Below are 12,196 nucleotides of genomic sequence, written 5' to 3' on the forward strand. Positions count from 1 at the left end.
GACGCATGTCAAGTACATTCTTTCGTTCGCATATATTCAGATGACTAGAAAAAGAAAACAAATGATTGAGGGGGGCTAGCAGTGATAGGAAGGGGTCTTGACTGCCTGTATAAGACAGAACAACGCCTGAGATTCAATTGGAACGCACCGGCGCCCTATTATTCGGAAACGAAGATGTCCAAATACATAAAAGAGAGACAAAAAGAACAGAAAGGCAGGTAAATCAACCAGAATCAAGTGTCCTTGGTTTTCTAACCTATACCTGGGTGCAAATTTACAAAACCACCGAATTAAGAAAGGCGTCGAAAAGAATGGCCAAGATTTACTTTCTAGATTTTATAAGTATTTGCTGCATAGTTCGTGCTTTTATTTTCCTTTTGCTTCGATCCTTCGAATTTGAAAAAAAAAAAGAATAAAACTGTCCCTCCTTTTCAATATCAGGCACGATCGAAACATAACATCACTGCATATAAAGAAGCGCAAACACGTCAGTGCCGTCTTGGTTTTTTTTTTAAGCGCAGTCCTTAAGGCCCAACCACTGGAATGCGTCGGTACGCTTGGGCCCGCGCCGATGAGCGAACGCGTCGCTTCGCGTCGGTTGGAGGAAAAGAGCACGCAACCACTGGAAACAAGCTCTGACGCGCGCCGGCGCTCGCCTCTCTTCTGCGGCGCACTGTAGCTGGAGTAGTTTGTCCTTATCCGTCAAATTCCGGCCTGAAACAGCCTGCTCTCAACTGAGCTTGAAACAATAGGTTAGTGATCTGTATGCTCTTTTCTATATAAAGAACAGATTTGATTAATGAATGTACGCTTGCAGCAACGGTATCTTTTTGCCTTTGAAGAAACAATTGTGCACAAAATGTCGAAATCAGCGCTTGCGCTCGCATCGCCTGTCTACAAGATCGCTTTGCAAACACCTGCACGACTATGTCATACTATGTCAGAAGCTGCCGTACGATTTCATTTTTGGTGGCTCACTGCACAGCCAACTATGTAAGAATTATGCAAAGTATCATTGAAAAATCTGTATTACAGATATTGCCACGTTGTAGTGACGGCGTGGAATGATGCTGAGTCAAAACGAGGAGTTACAAATTCTTGGGTGAACTTCAGCCCGGCACAAGTAACGCTCAATAGCGACGAAAGCGGAGGGCAAAGTCGACGATTGTCGAAAATCTGATCTGTGGGTCAAGCGCGCCGGCTTTCATATATCAGTCATCCAAAGCTGCACAGTATTCGCCTGTGCCCGCGCGCCTTTCAGAAACTACTACAGAATTCGTGTAGAATATGCAATCAGAACATACAAGGTTCGTCGACAACAGACAACCGATAGAACTATCGATAACATTCGCAAAATTTTCGATTTGTGCAGGCGCGTCCTGCGCCGAGCGCTAATGTTTAACATTTGTTAGCCGGTGAAATACGGTCACCGGATGCAGATGAAGTATGCGTGTCAGTATAATTATGTGCAAAGAAAGGTGAGGCGTGCCGACAGGACGCAAGGACAGGACAAGACACGGCGTTCGTGTTGTCCACTTCTCCTCTCTTGTGTCCTGCCTGCACGCCTCACCTTTTTTTGCATAATGAATCCTTACCAACTAGCTCAGCTTTCTGTCATCAAAATAATTATGCTTGTTCGTGTACGAAAAAAACGTGAAGTGGATTCAGAGAAAACCAGCAAAAATAATTGAAACAGCGGTAGCGTTCACACACACACACACAAAAAAAAAGAAAAAAAAACATCTAGAATAGCTAAAATTTACGTACTTCATGGCTTGTCTGCTCCTCATTCTTGTTTATGTCTAATCCTGCCCATGGAGCACCTCATTCATCTTTCTATGTTGTTTTGAAGCATCAACACCGCATCGGGAGGCCTCGACATTGAGCGGCATTGAGTGTCTTGCTGGAAAATTTGTCACTCTCTACAGGCCATGTTCTAATATTTGTTGTCACTGGTTTCAACATGTCAAGCCCGTCTTAACCGATATTAATGAAATGACATATAGTCAGACAATACAAACTTGAGAATAGGAGGGTTTTAATAGGTGTCTTGTTGCCCTTTGCCAAGTCGTACTATTGAAGCACATACAAATGTAGGGGGGCAGCTCATTTGCACAACATGTATATATATGAACAGGTTGTTTTCACAATTTATACACTTCAAGTCACCACACGCAAAAAAATACCAGTTTACTGTTTTCAACCTACTATAATGTTTTGACTGAGAAATACATTAAATTTGTTCTGCGAGGCATGCAATAATTGCTGGGGCATATTAATTTATTGCACAGCACTGGATACGTTTGCCAACCGCTGTTAAACTTCAGAAGAAATTAGTATCACAGTACATATGATCAGGAGCATAGCATTTATTGCACTTTCCTAATTCATGCTTTTTTTATTTTCACACTATAACAATATTGCACAAAAGCTACTGCATTGAAATAATGTATTACACACACTTCGAAAACATGGTTTCGCACAAGAATAATGAATAAATCAATGCTTATTATAGCGCCCATGAACAGATAGAGAGCATCCGCACTAGTGCACTTAAAAAGCAATATGCGAGCCAAATGTACAGAGAACAAAAATGTGGTAGACAAAACAATGCGAGAGAGAGAGAAACAAATAGGGAAAAAGAAAACGACGAAGCTCAAAAGGGAGTGTTAATCATACAACATGATTATCTACATATATACAACACATACGAAACAAACTCTGAAATATGTCAATAGAGGCACAATTCTTATTACTTTTTTTTTAGAGTCAAGCCATATACAGGACAGAATTCAATTGCAAACGTCCAGGCCGAGAATGTGGAATGCTGCCTGGTATGCTGCTGCAGCATGAAACATTGCATATGATCAAGAAACTTTGAAGAATGTATGATGCCATTGACCACTTCATGCAGGAACAAAAGGTCTGATTAATGAAGTCTTGAATCTAGATGGGCAAAGAGAGAGAGAGAACACAGAACCACCGAGCCGGAGCTGCATCCTTGCAGCCCGCGCTCCTATAAACATAGAATATAGAATATAACGCATATCACCCGGTGCTTCGGGAGCAGTCCTTGTTTGTTCGCGGGATTTATGCAGTACTCCACACATTCGCGCCGTTTCGCCTCGGGCGTGAGGCGGGTATAGTCCTGTGTGTGCATACCTTGTCTAGTCAACTGCTGCATCGACGCACGAGCGAAAAAAAAAATGACGAAGACACAATAAAAAGAAGGGAAGTAATGCAAGACGAAAACCAAACGCGATCACGCAATTTCGACGCTGCTCGCGAGGTAGGCGACTTAGCGCAACAGGAGCGCGGGCATCTATCTGTCGGCGTGTTCGCGCATGCAGCGTTACTGCTCTCCCCCCTGACCGTGTGACGTGTAAACAAACGTGGCCCGCGTCTCTATATATCGTACGTCGTGCGACGGCGATTTGTTTTTCTATGGAGGTTTCAGACCTCGAGTGATGGGGAACGAGAGACCTTGGCTAGGCAGCCAGAGGTGGCGTGAGGTGGCGTCAGCGCACTCTCTGAAATTGTTAACATTTTACGTTACAAGAAAACAGCCTTCTGTGACAAAGAGAAACAAAACCCGTATTCGAAAAAAAAGAGAAAGAAAGCAAAGGAGGTAGCTCCTCTAAATCGAGAGCTGTCCACGATGCGGTTGTGACGTCGTCATGCAGACCGCTGCCACGAGTCGTGAAGGCACGATCGTCCACCAATGATGAGAGGCTGCTGCGGTCAGAAATTTTTTTTGTAAGTATTGGTCCTACGTCACGAGCAGGCTTTAAGCAGCCTACGAAGTAAGGTCCTGGCTACGCGCTAGTGATTAAAGAGCCTACAACAGGGGCGAAGGTCCTTCCGAATATGCACCCAAGCCGCGTCGTCTGCTCGGCATCTAGTTGACGTTTGCTCGTCCCCGCATCGTGTAGCGTACAAGAGCGGAGTAGAAAATATTAATGCAATGAAAAATTGTGTCTTAAGGCGTTCCGCATCGTCAGTACTCAGCGCTAAGGCTGTGGTGTCATCTTCTAGGTTAAAATCAAACCCTTTTTATACCTCAGCTTGGTCTGTGTAGGCCTAACAGCGTCAAAACAAAGAGCTAATTTCAATAACAACGACGAAACATACCAAACAAACATACTGACAAACATACTTAGGAGGAAGCATTCGCCTCTGTCTCTTTCTTCTTTTAGTCATTACTGCTACGTACTAAGCATGTTTAGTCATTTGTAATCGATTGTGGTCATTACAAGCCGTCGTTAGACATTATTGGTCATTTCGTAGTCATCAGTAGTCATAACAAGTCATTAGTAGTCCTTTTAGTCATTACTAGTCATTATTGATCTCTACCAATGTCTATTCAACCATTATCATTCACGAACTGTCACTGTCAATCATTTTTCATTCTTTAATCTGTCTTCATATGGCGTGATGAAGCTTCGGTGGACACTCCGACGATCAGGTCCACTGAAGCTTCACCCTTAGCTTAGGAAGCCTTTCGTCTTAATAAGAATTGTTGGTTTGTCACACCATAGCTACTTTCTCGGCTACCAATCAAATACTTTGCCACACGTGACACCACGTGACACCGTGACGTCACGACAGAGGAGAAACGGCGCTCCAACTCGCGCCGTCGCTCGCGGCGTCGCGGTGGTATATAAGCAGCTGCGCTTGCCTCTGCTAGACACTCACGAGGTGAGATGCCTCCTGGAGACAGAGCTGCTCGTTGGAATGAGAAGCGAAGGTTGCAGCGTGCTACAGAGACTGTTTCTAGGTGGCTTTGCTACGGCGCAGCGACTACGCGCCCCGCATCGGACGCGGTGAGCGTCGAGCAACGCAGCGTTCGGCGCGACAATGAAATGTGCGCCTGAGCAAGCGCCGCACGCCTGAGCCGACGCCGACGACACGGGCTTTTCTGCGACACGAGCTCCTTAACGCTGTCGCGTTAAAATAAAGGCTAGTATGCTTCGCATCCTGGGCTTAACCTTAGCTATTTTTATGCGAAGCATATTACGAGAGCTCAACCCAGCTCCTCAGGCGCGGCGGTGTCGCCTTCAATACCACGTGACACCGTGACGTCACGATAGAGGAGAAACGGGGCTCCAACTCGCGCCGTCGCTCGCGGCGTCGCGGCGGTATATAAGCAGCTGCGCTTGCCTCTGCTAGACACTCACGAGGTGAGATGCCTCCTGGAGACAGAGCTGCTCGTTGGAATGAGAAGCGAAGGTTGCGGCGTGCTACAGGGACTGATTTTCTAGGTGGCTTTGGCTCAACTCTTGCAAGATGGGCAGGGTGGGAATCGAGCCAGGGTCTCCGGAGTGAGACGGAGACGCTACCACTGAGCCACGGGTACGATGCTTCAAAGCGGTACAAAAGCGCCTCTAGTGAATGCGGTGTTGCCTTAGAAACGAGCTGTTTCTAAGGCTCAGGCGTGCATCGCTTGCTCAGGCGCGCATTTCGTTCCCGCGCCGAACGCTGCGTTGCTCGACGCTCACCGCGTCCAATGCGGGGCGCGTAGTCGCTGCGCCGTAGCCCATTGTCTTACACCCCTTGGCGGGTCGACGGGAACGCTGTCGCGTTCCACTCTTGAAGGCGAAGCAGAGTAACGCATGAGTTGTTTCTTTGTCTAGCCGAACCAAATATAGCCAAGCAACAGCAGTTCACCAGGCTAAACAGTGGTTCAACAACTAAAATAAAGGCTAGTATGCTTCGCATCCTGGGCTTAACCTTAGCTAAGCCACAGCCATATTTTTTATCTCTTAGAGCGAAACGCCGCCCGCGTTGGAGCCCCGAAACACCTGCACGAACAGCCATCAGTGCGAACACGGAGCCAGACGCCGGCGTCGGTGATAGATCACAACAAATGCTTGGCGCTGCAACTATTGTCCGTGTTCACTTGAAATAACTACTTTAACAGGTTAGTCTCAGAACGCTTTACAACTTTTGGAAGATGACAATATCCTAAAAAAAAATACATTCAAATATTTTCACAGTCAAGCGTAACTAGTTGGCTATAGCTAACCGCACTTCAAAAAATAGCCTCGTAACGCATAAAGACTACAAACAATATGCCATTGGTATCGTTGACCTGAAGTGTACCGCTTTATTTTGAAGGTTTGGTTTATAGTTACCTTGTACACGCCGTATATGGTCTATGGTCTGGCACGAAGGCACAATGGATGAAACAACCAAAGGCTCACGCACCAATTTTTTCGTCCTGCAGTTCATCATCTTCATGGCCGGCGCGTCGTGGGTTGGTTTTGTGGACGACCTTCAGCCCTTGGACAGAATTTGCACTGCCGCCCCTGCCCTGGACTCACGCCTGCTGGCAACAGCTTGCGTCGACCTAACCAAGCGCATCGAACGCCCCCTGCAGTACCACCAGTGCGCAGCTGCGAGGTAAACGTCATCTACCCTGGAAAGGATAAGATCAAGGATCCAGCAGTATCTGTTCAGTGGGCACGGAGGCACAATGAATGAAAGAACCAATCACGCGCCTGCGCCTATTTTTCGCCCTACAGGTTAGTTACCTTTCTAAATTACCTTGTCACAGCTTCCGATCAGACGATCCTTTCCTTGTCGTGCTTCCGTGCCCTGAAGTAGTTGGAGAACGTGCATTACACTTCGGCGCCTTCTGCTTGTGGGAGGTGGCATTGAATCCAATCCTGGTACTATGAATAAACCTCAGGAAGAGAAGCCTAATTCAGTAATCAACCGGGTTTTGCTCAGCCATGCCGCCTTGAAGAAGGATTTCGAATGATGAAAAGAGTGGGCGGGCTTGAACATACGATCGAATCATTTTCTACAGAGCATTCTTCTGCGAATTCAGAGAACATTTCTAGGAAGCCAACCATAATTGAAGGCTTACAGTATAAAGTGTTAAATAGCAATTCTAAGGTCGTCCTCACACATGAGAAGGATCTTGCCAAAATTCAAGACAAATTAGATGGCATGGAAAACCGCTCGCGCGGGTCCAACTTACTGTTTTACGGTGTTACCCATACTGACGCTGCCGAGGCGTGGGAGGCTTCTAAGTGAATGGTTAAAGAACTTTGTTCCAACCATCTTGGCATATCTGTTTCCTCTGTTGCTAAGGCTCACCTCCTGGGCCATTTTTCTTCGGATGAGAAGCGCCCAATCATTGTTAAATTTTTAAGGAGAAAGAAGTCGAATCCATGCTGAGCAAGGGGTACAAATTGAAAGAACGCAACATTAAGGGTCGAATGGGAGTACTCCGAGGCCGTACAGGAGATAAGGCGTAAATTGCTCCAATTTTCTAAAGGTTTAAGAAAGTATGGCGACCATGTTCGTCTGGTTTTCAATAAGTTGTTTATCAGCAATGACGTTTAAATGTGGGACACGGAATCTAACCGCGCTACACAACTGTCGCGTAGCAACAGCCTTTAGCGCATCTCGAACGTTCATCCTCCTGTATTTTCATATCAGCCATGTGAATCAGACGCATTATCAGCTGATTCACAGACTACGAACGTAGTTTTTCTTTTCTTTACGCTACACCGAAAGTAACCCCAGAAAACGCAACAAAAACACCCTCAATCCAAACCTCGCGAGTTGAGGCCTCGCCGATGAAATCATTGCACAAAAAAACCTTTGTAAACGTGACTGCGCGCAGTATTATGAACAAATAGATGCTTTAGAATGGCTACTTATGAGCCTTAAACCAGAATTTTTGGCTGTTGCTGAAACTTGGCTAACAAGCGATATTGAAGATGCTGAGCTAACGCCCCCGAATCATACGCAAGGATAGACAAACACGAGGCGGCGGTGTGGATATCTTCATAAAAAATAAAATCACTTTCACATTACTGCCTGACGTAGACGGTGCAGAAGCGCTATTCTGCAAATTACGGTTCACAACTCGCGTCATCGCTCTTGGGTGTGCGTACCGCGCTCCTTCGTCGAGCCGTGACTGTATGGATGCACTGTACACGTATATGCGGCGTCACACGCATCTAGTACCAGAGTTATTAAATTATGGGGTTTTACGTGTCAAAACCACTTTCTGATTATGAGGTACGCCGTAGTGAAAGATTCCGGAAGTTTCGACCACCTGGGGTTCTTTAAGGTGCACCTAAATCTAAGTACACGGGTGTTTTCGCATTTCGCCCCCATCGAAATGCGGCCGCCGTGGCCGGGATTCAATCCCACGACCTCGTGCTCAGCAGCCTAACACCATAGCCACTGAGCAACCACGGCAGGTTACCAGAGTTATTCTAGTGGGGGATCTTAATGTGCCAGATTTCAACTGGGAGTCGATGGAGTACCACAGCGACAGCTCAGAAATAGTTTTCGATCTAAAACTTGCCTTTAACTTTACGCAAATATTGACACAGCCTAAATACGTGTGCAGGGACATAGCTCGAGTGCACTTGATTTATTATTTCTCACTGATAACTTCCCGATACGTGATGCAAAGATAGAAATACTGGAAGGCATATCAGAACATAAAATAGTTTACAGTGCAGTACCGATAAATTACAGCATAACGCCTACTCGCACAGAAGAAACATTTGCAGATTTTAACAAAGCTGACGATGTCACAATTCTCGACTCACTATTCTACGAATTTTCGTCATTTGAAGAAATAGCCTCTGACTCCCCTGTGAGCCCAAGAAACGCGCCAAGAAAATGCTAATTTCGCTAACACATTAAATAGCTACTTTCAGTCTATTTTCACCATTTATGACGAAAATCAGCCTAACGTAGAAATTAGGGAGGGACAGCTGGATCAAACGATTAGTCCTCTCAGACGGGAATCGTAAATCTACTTTTGAACTTGGATGGGAAAAAAAAAGCTCCAGACCGGATAACATACCTAATGAGTTTTGAAAGGGATATGCCGAGTGGATATCAAAATACCCGTGCTTGCTCTTTAACGAATCACTGTCGTTGCGCACCATCCCGAAAGATACGAAAATAGCAAAAGTAATCCTCATACACTATGGGCGAACCTTCTAATTATAGACTAATCTCCGTAACTTTTACAGTTTCTAACCTGCTCGAGCACATAATCCTAAAACACATAATGAATCGCCTAGAAGAATACAAAATGTTATCTTCTTTTCAACACGGTTTGCGCCAGAACATGTCCACGGTAACCCAACTGATTGAATTGGTCCATGATGCCTTCTCAAGCAGTGATCATCAAAAACAAATCGATCTTATTCTGCTGGATTTCTCTGAAGCTTTTGATCGGGTGTCACATAAGTAACTTATCCTGAAACTTCAATTTACCCTGGGCAAGCGACAAATTCTTGGCTGGATCACTAACTTTCTCAAGGACAGAAGGCAATTTGTAGAACTCAATCATGTGAAATCCTTAGTCGTGCCGCGGTGACCTAGGGTGTACCGCAGGGTAGTGTTTTCGTGCCGATGTTATTCTTATTTTTTGTGAACGATCTGCCTTCATCTGTTAATGTCGGATGCAGGTTGTGTGCAGACGACTACATTTTGTACAAACAAATCAATTCCCATGATCGCCACATCACCTTAAATACAGCCTTAGAGTCATTTTCAATGTGGCTCAGTGACTGGGAAATGCAAATTAACGATAAAACGTCCGCTCCGTTATCCATAACTAGAAAAAAAGAAACATTCATCCAGCTTTAATTATACCATCAATTCAACTAACCTGTCTAAACTTAAGGAGCATAAATACCTAGGTGTCATGTTGTCACAAGATCTACGATGGGATTTTCATATACTATACATCACATCGTCTGCACTAAAGAGACTGCTTTTTCTAAAAAGACGATTACAGCTAGCACCACCAGACACAAAGTTACTGGCCTATAATACACTTATCAGACTCATCCTAGATTACGCAAGCACTACTTGGTTTCCGTACACACACAAAAAAAACTAATCAACAAACTCGAAATAGTTGAAAGAAAAGCGCCGACTCATATTTAACCAATTTAACTGAACAGATTCGCCCATCACAGAACTGCCTAAAAAGGCTGGATTACTAACCATAAAAAACCACGCGAGATTTATCGCGCTTAAAGGTAGTGCACCAACTATTACGCAACCACCTAAATATAGACATGCCCCATTATATTAAGCCCTCCACAGCAAGAACTACCAGCCAGAAGCATTGCCATATCCTAGAATCTTACAAATCTCATACAGGTGCCCTCAAATTCTCGTTTTTTCTCCTGCCCAGCAGGGAATGGAATAACCTGACCCCCTCCATTACCAGAAGCACATATTTAGCTCGTTCCTCTAAACTAATTGAAAGCGATTTGCTAGCCTCGCGATCTTGAAACAGTGATATGTTTTTGCCTTTGTCCTCTTATAAGCCAAGTGCCAGTGTCATTTGTCTGAGCAATTTACTTTTGTAGAACTTGTTGGACGCCTTACAGCGGTCAATTGCGCAACATTTGGTTGTATGTTTATTTTTTTCATTATTTCTATTTTTGGCCTTGTTCGTGCCCTCCTGTTATAATTCCAATTGGGAATGACAGTAGGAATAAATAAATAAATAAATTAATTAATTAATAGCGGGACTCTGGAGCGCTGAATATCATTTTAAAACATTATTGGACTGTTCTTTCAGTTGCTTCGTTATGGTTTCTTTGCTTTTTGAGTCCGTTTTGTCTTTTTTTTATATGTACAACTATCGGTCCTGTTTATTTTCTATCGTTACGTGAGCAAGCTGTGTAAGAGGAATCACCTTAGAGGTTCCAAGGTATAACTTGACTACACATCCATACTACCTCGGTTAAATTAAACAGCCGTGAGTGCAACAGCAGTCACGACTAACTGGTAGCAAGAACTGCCTCGAACGCGCAAACTCCTTGTTTCTTTAGACAACAAAAGAGACCAGAGAATCCAGGAAAGGCCGAAGGGGCATCTGGCGCAGTGTCTCAGAAAAGCATCGAAACGAAGCTCAGATCACTACTTTGCTCGGCTGCATTGTGGTGTGTGCGATCGTTTCCCCGATTCGTGTTGAAACACGGGGTTACGTTTTCAGACACCCTTCTTTCTCCCTTTCTTACTTTTTTTTGTACCGCCTTTTTTCTCTTCCTTCGGTTGCCCAGAAGGAACGCGCTTGCCCTGTCCTGCCCAGTCTAAGTTACACACCCACGCACTCGCAAATCCAGCTTCAGCAGGCGGTGCGATTCGCAAAGAACGGTGCTATTTTCCCTGGACAGAAGAAAAACACAACTTTGCGTGGCGTGCTTACGAGCTAGACAGGGGCTGAATCAGGGCTCGCTCGGAAGCGAGAACAAAAGCACAAACGCGATGGTGGGCGGATCTCTGGCAGAAGCGGGCATGCACACCGTTAAAGTGCAAAGCATACGCCATGGCGCGCATTCGGCGGCCGGCCTCTGTGGTCTGTTCCAAAGGGCTGCCTAAAAGGTCCAGTCATGCGGTGGGCCATTACGGCGCCTGCGCTAAGGCTCACTTCGCTCCGACACCCTGTACGCTACATTCTCCCTTCCATCTCCCCTTGGTGGCTGGCGTCGTCACTCCCTGCATATAATGTGGAGATTGGGCTTTCTCTCGCGTCGCCCACGTTTGCGAGAACCCTGTGGTAGGAAAAACTAAACTGTGGTTTTTGTGTGACTCGTTCATCTTCAAAGTATCGTGACGCGCTGAATGCAATGTGCGTATTTTCTGCTTCACTGTCAATCCTATGTCCCATGGTTGACGTGACAGTGACCCGAATATATGGAGATTTCGGCCATCTCGTGGCTAAGTATTCTGCACTCTAAGGAACATTTATTTGAAAAGAAATTTTCTCGCACCTGCCTTCCCAGATAATTTCTGTAACGCTGTTTCCCAATTTTAATTTTATAGCAAAACTGTCCATCGATAGGATCTGGCGGATGGCGTGCGTGCGTAGACGAACAATTTTTCATACGTGGGCCGATCCCGAAGACAGTGCAATACCGGGCCGACACGCAGCGGAAGTGAAGCAGGCGTTAAGCACTTCCCGTACATGGGCCTTTCCCGAAGGTAGTGCAATGTGGGGCCGACCCGCGGTGGAGGGGAAGCAGGCGTTAGGGATTCCCCATACGTGGGCCTATCCCGAAGATAGTGAAATGTCGGGCCGACCAGCACTGGAGGTGAAGCAGGCGTTAAGCACTCCCCATACTGTGGGGAGTGCTTAATTCTCCCCATACTGTGGGGAGATCCCGAAGACGGTGCGATACTAGCCCGACCT

General features: G+C 45.6%; 1 protein-coding gene across 8 annotated transcripts in view; it reads right to left on the reverse strand.

The window, feature by feature from the left end:
* Positions 1-12,196, reverse strand: part of LOC135920938 (uncharacterized) — an 842,780-nt gene that overhangs the window by 172,987 nt on the left and 657,597 nt on the right. For 2 of the 8 annotated variants that reach the window (XR_011514014.1, XR_010570360.2), the window contains 3 exons: positions 6,534-6,597; positions 6,208-6,418; positions 2,084-3,735 (listed from right to left, as the gene is read on the reverse strand). The exons of the other annotated variants lie outside the window; for them this stretch is intronic. The gene's annotated coding sequence lies outside the window, so the exon portion shown is untranslated. Of the gene's footprint in view, positions 1-2,083; positions 3,736-6,207; positions 6,419-6,533; positions 6,598-12,196 lie in introns of those variants that run through there. 8 annotated transcript variants of the gene reach the window in all.

This window comes from Dermacentor albipictus, chromosome 4 (assembly GCF_038994185.2).
Source record: "Dermacentor albipictus isolate Rhodes 1998 colony chromosome 4, USDA_Dalb.pri_finalv2, whole genome shotgun sequence".
Classification (NCBI taxonomy): Eukaryota; Metazoa; Arthropoda; class Arachnida; order Ixodida; family Ixodidae; genus Dermacentor; species Dermacentor albipictus.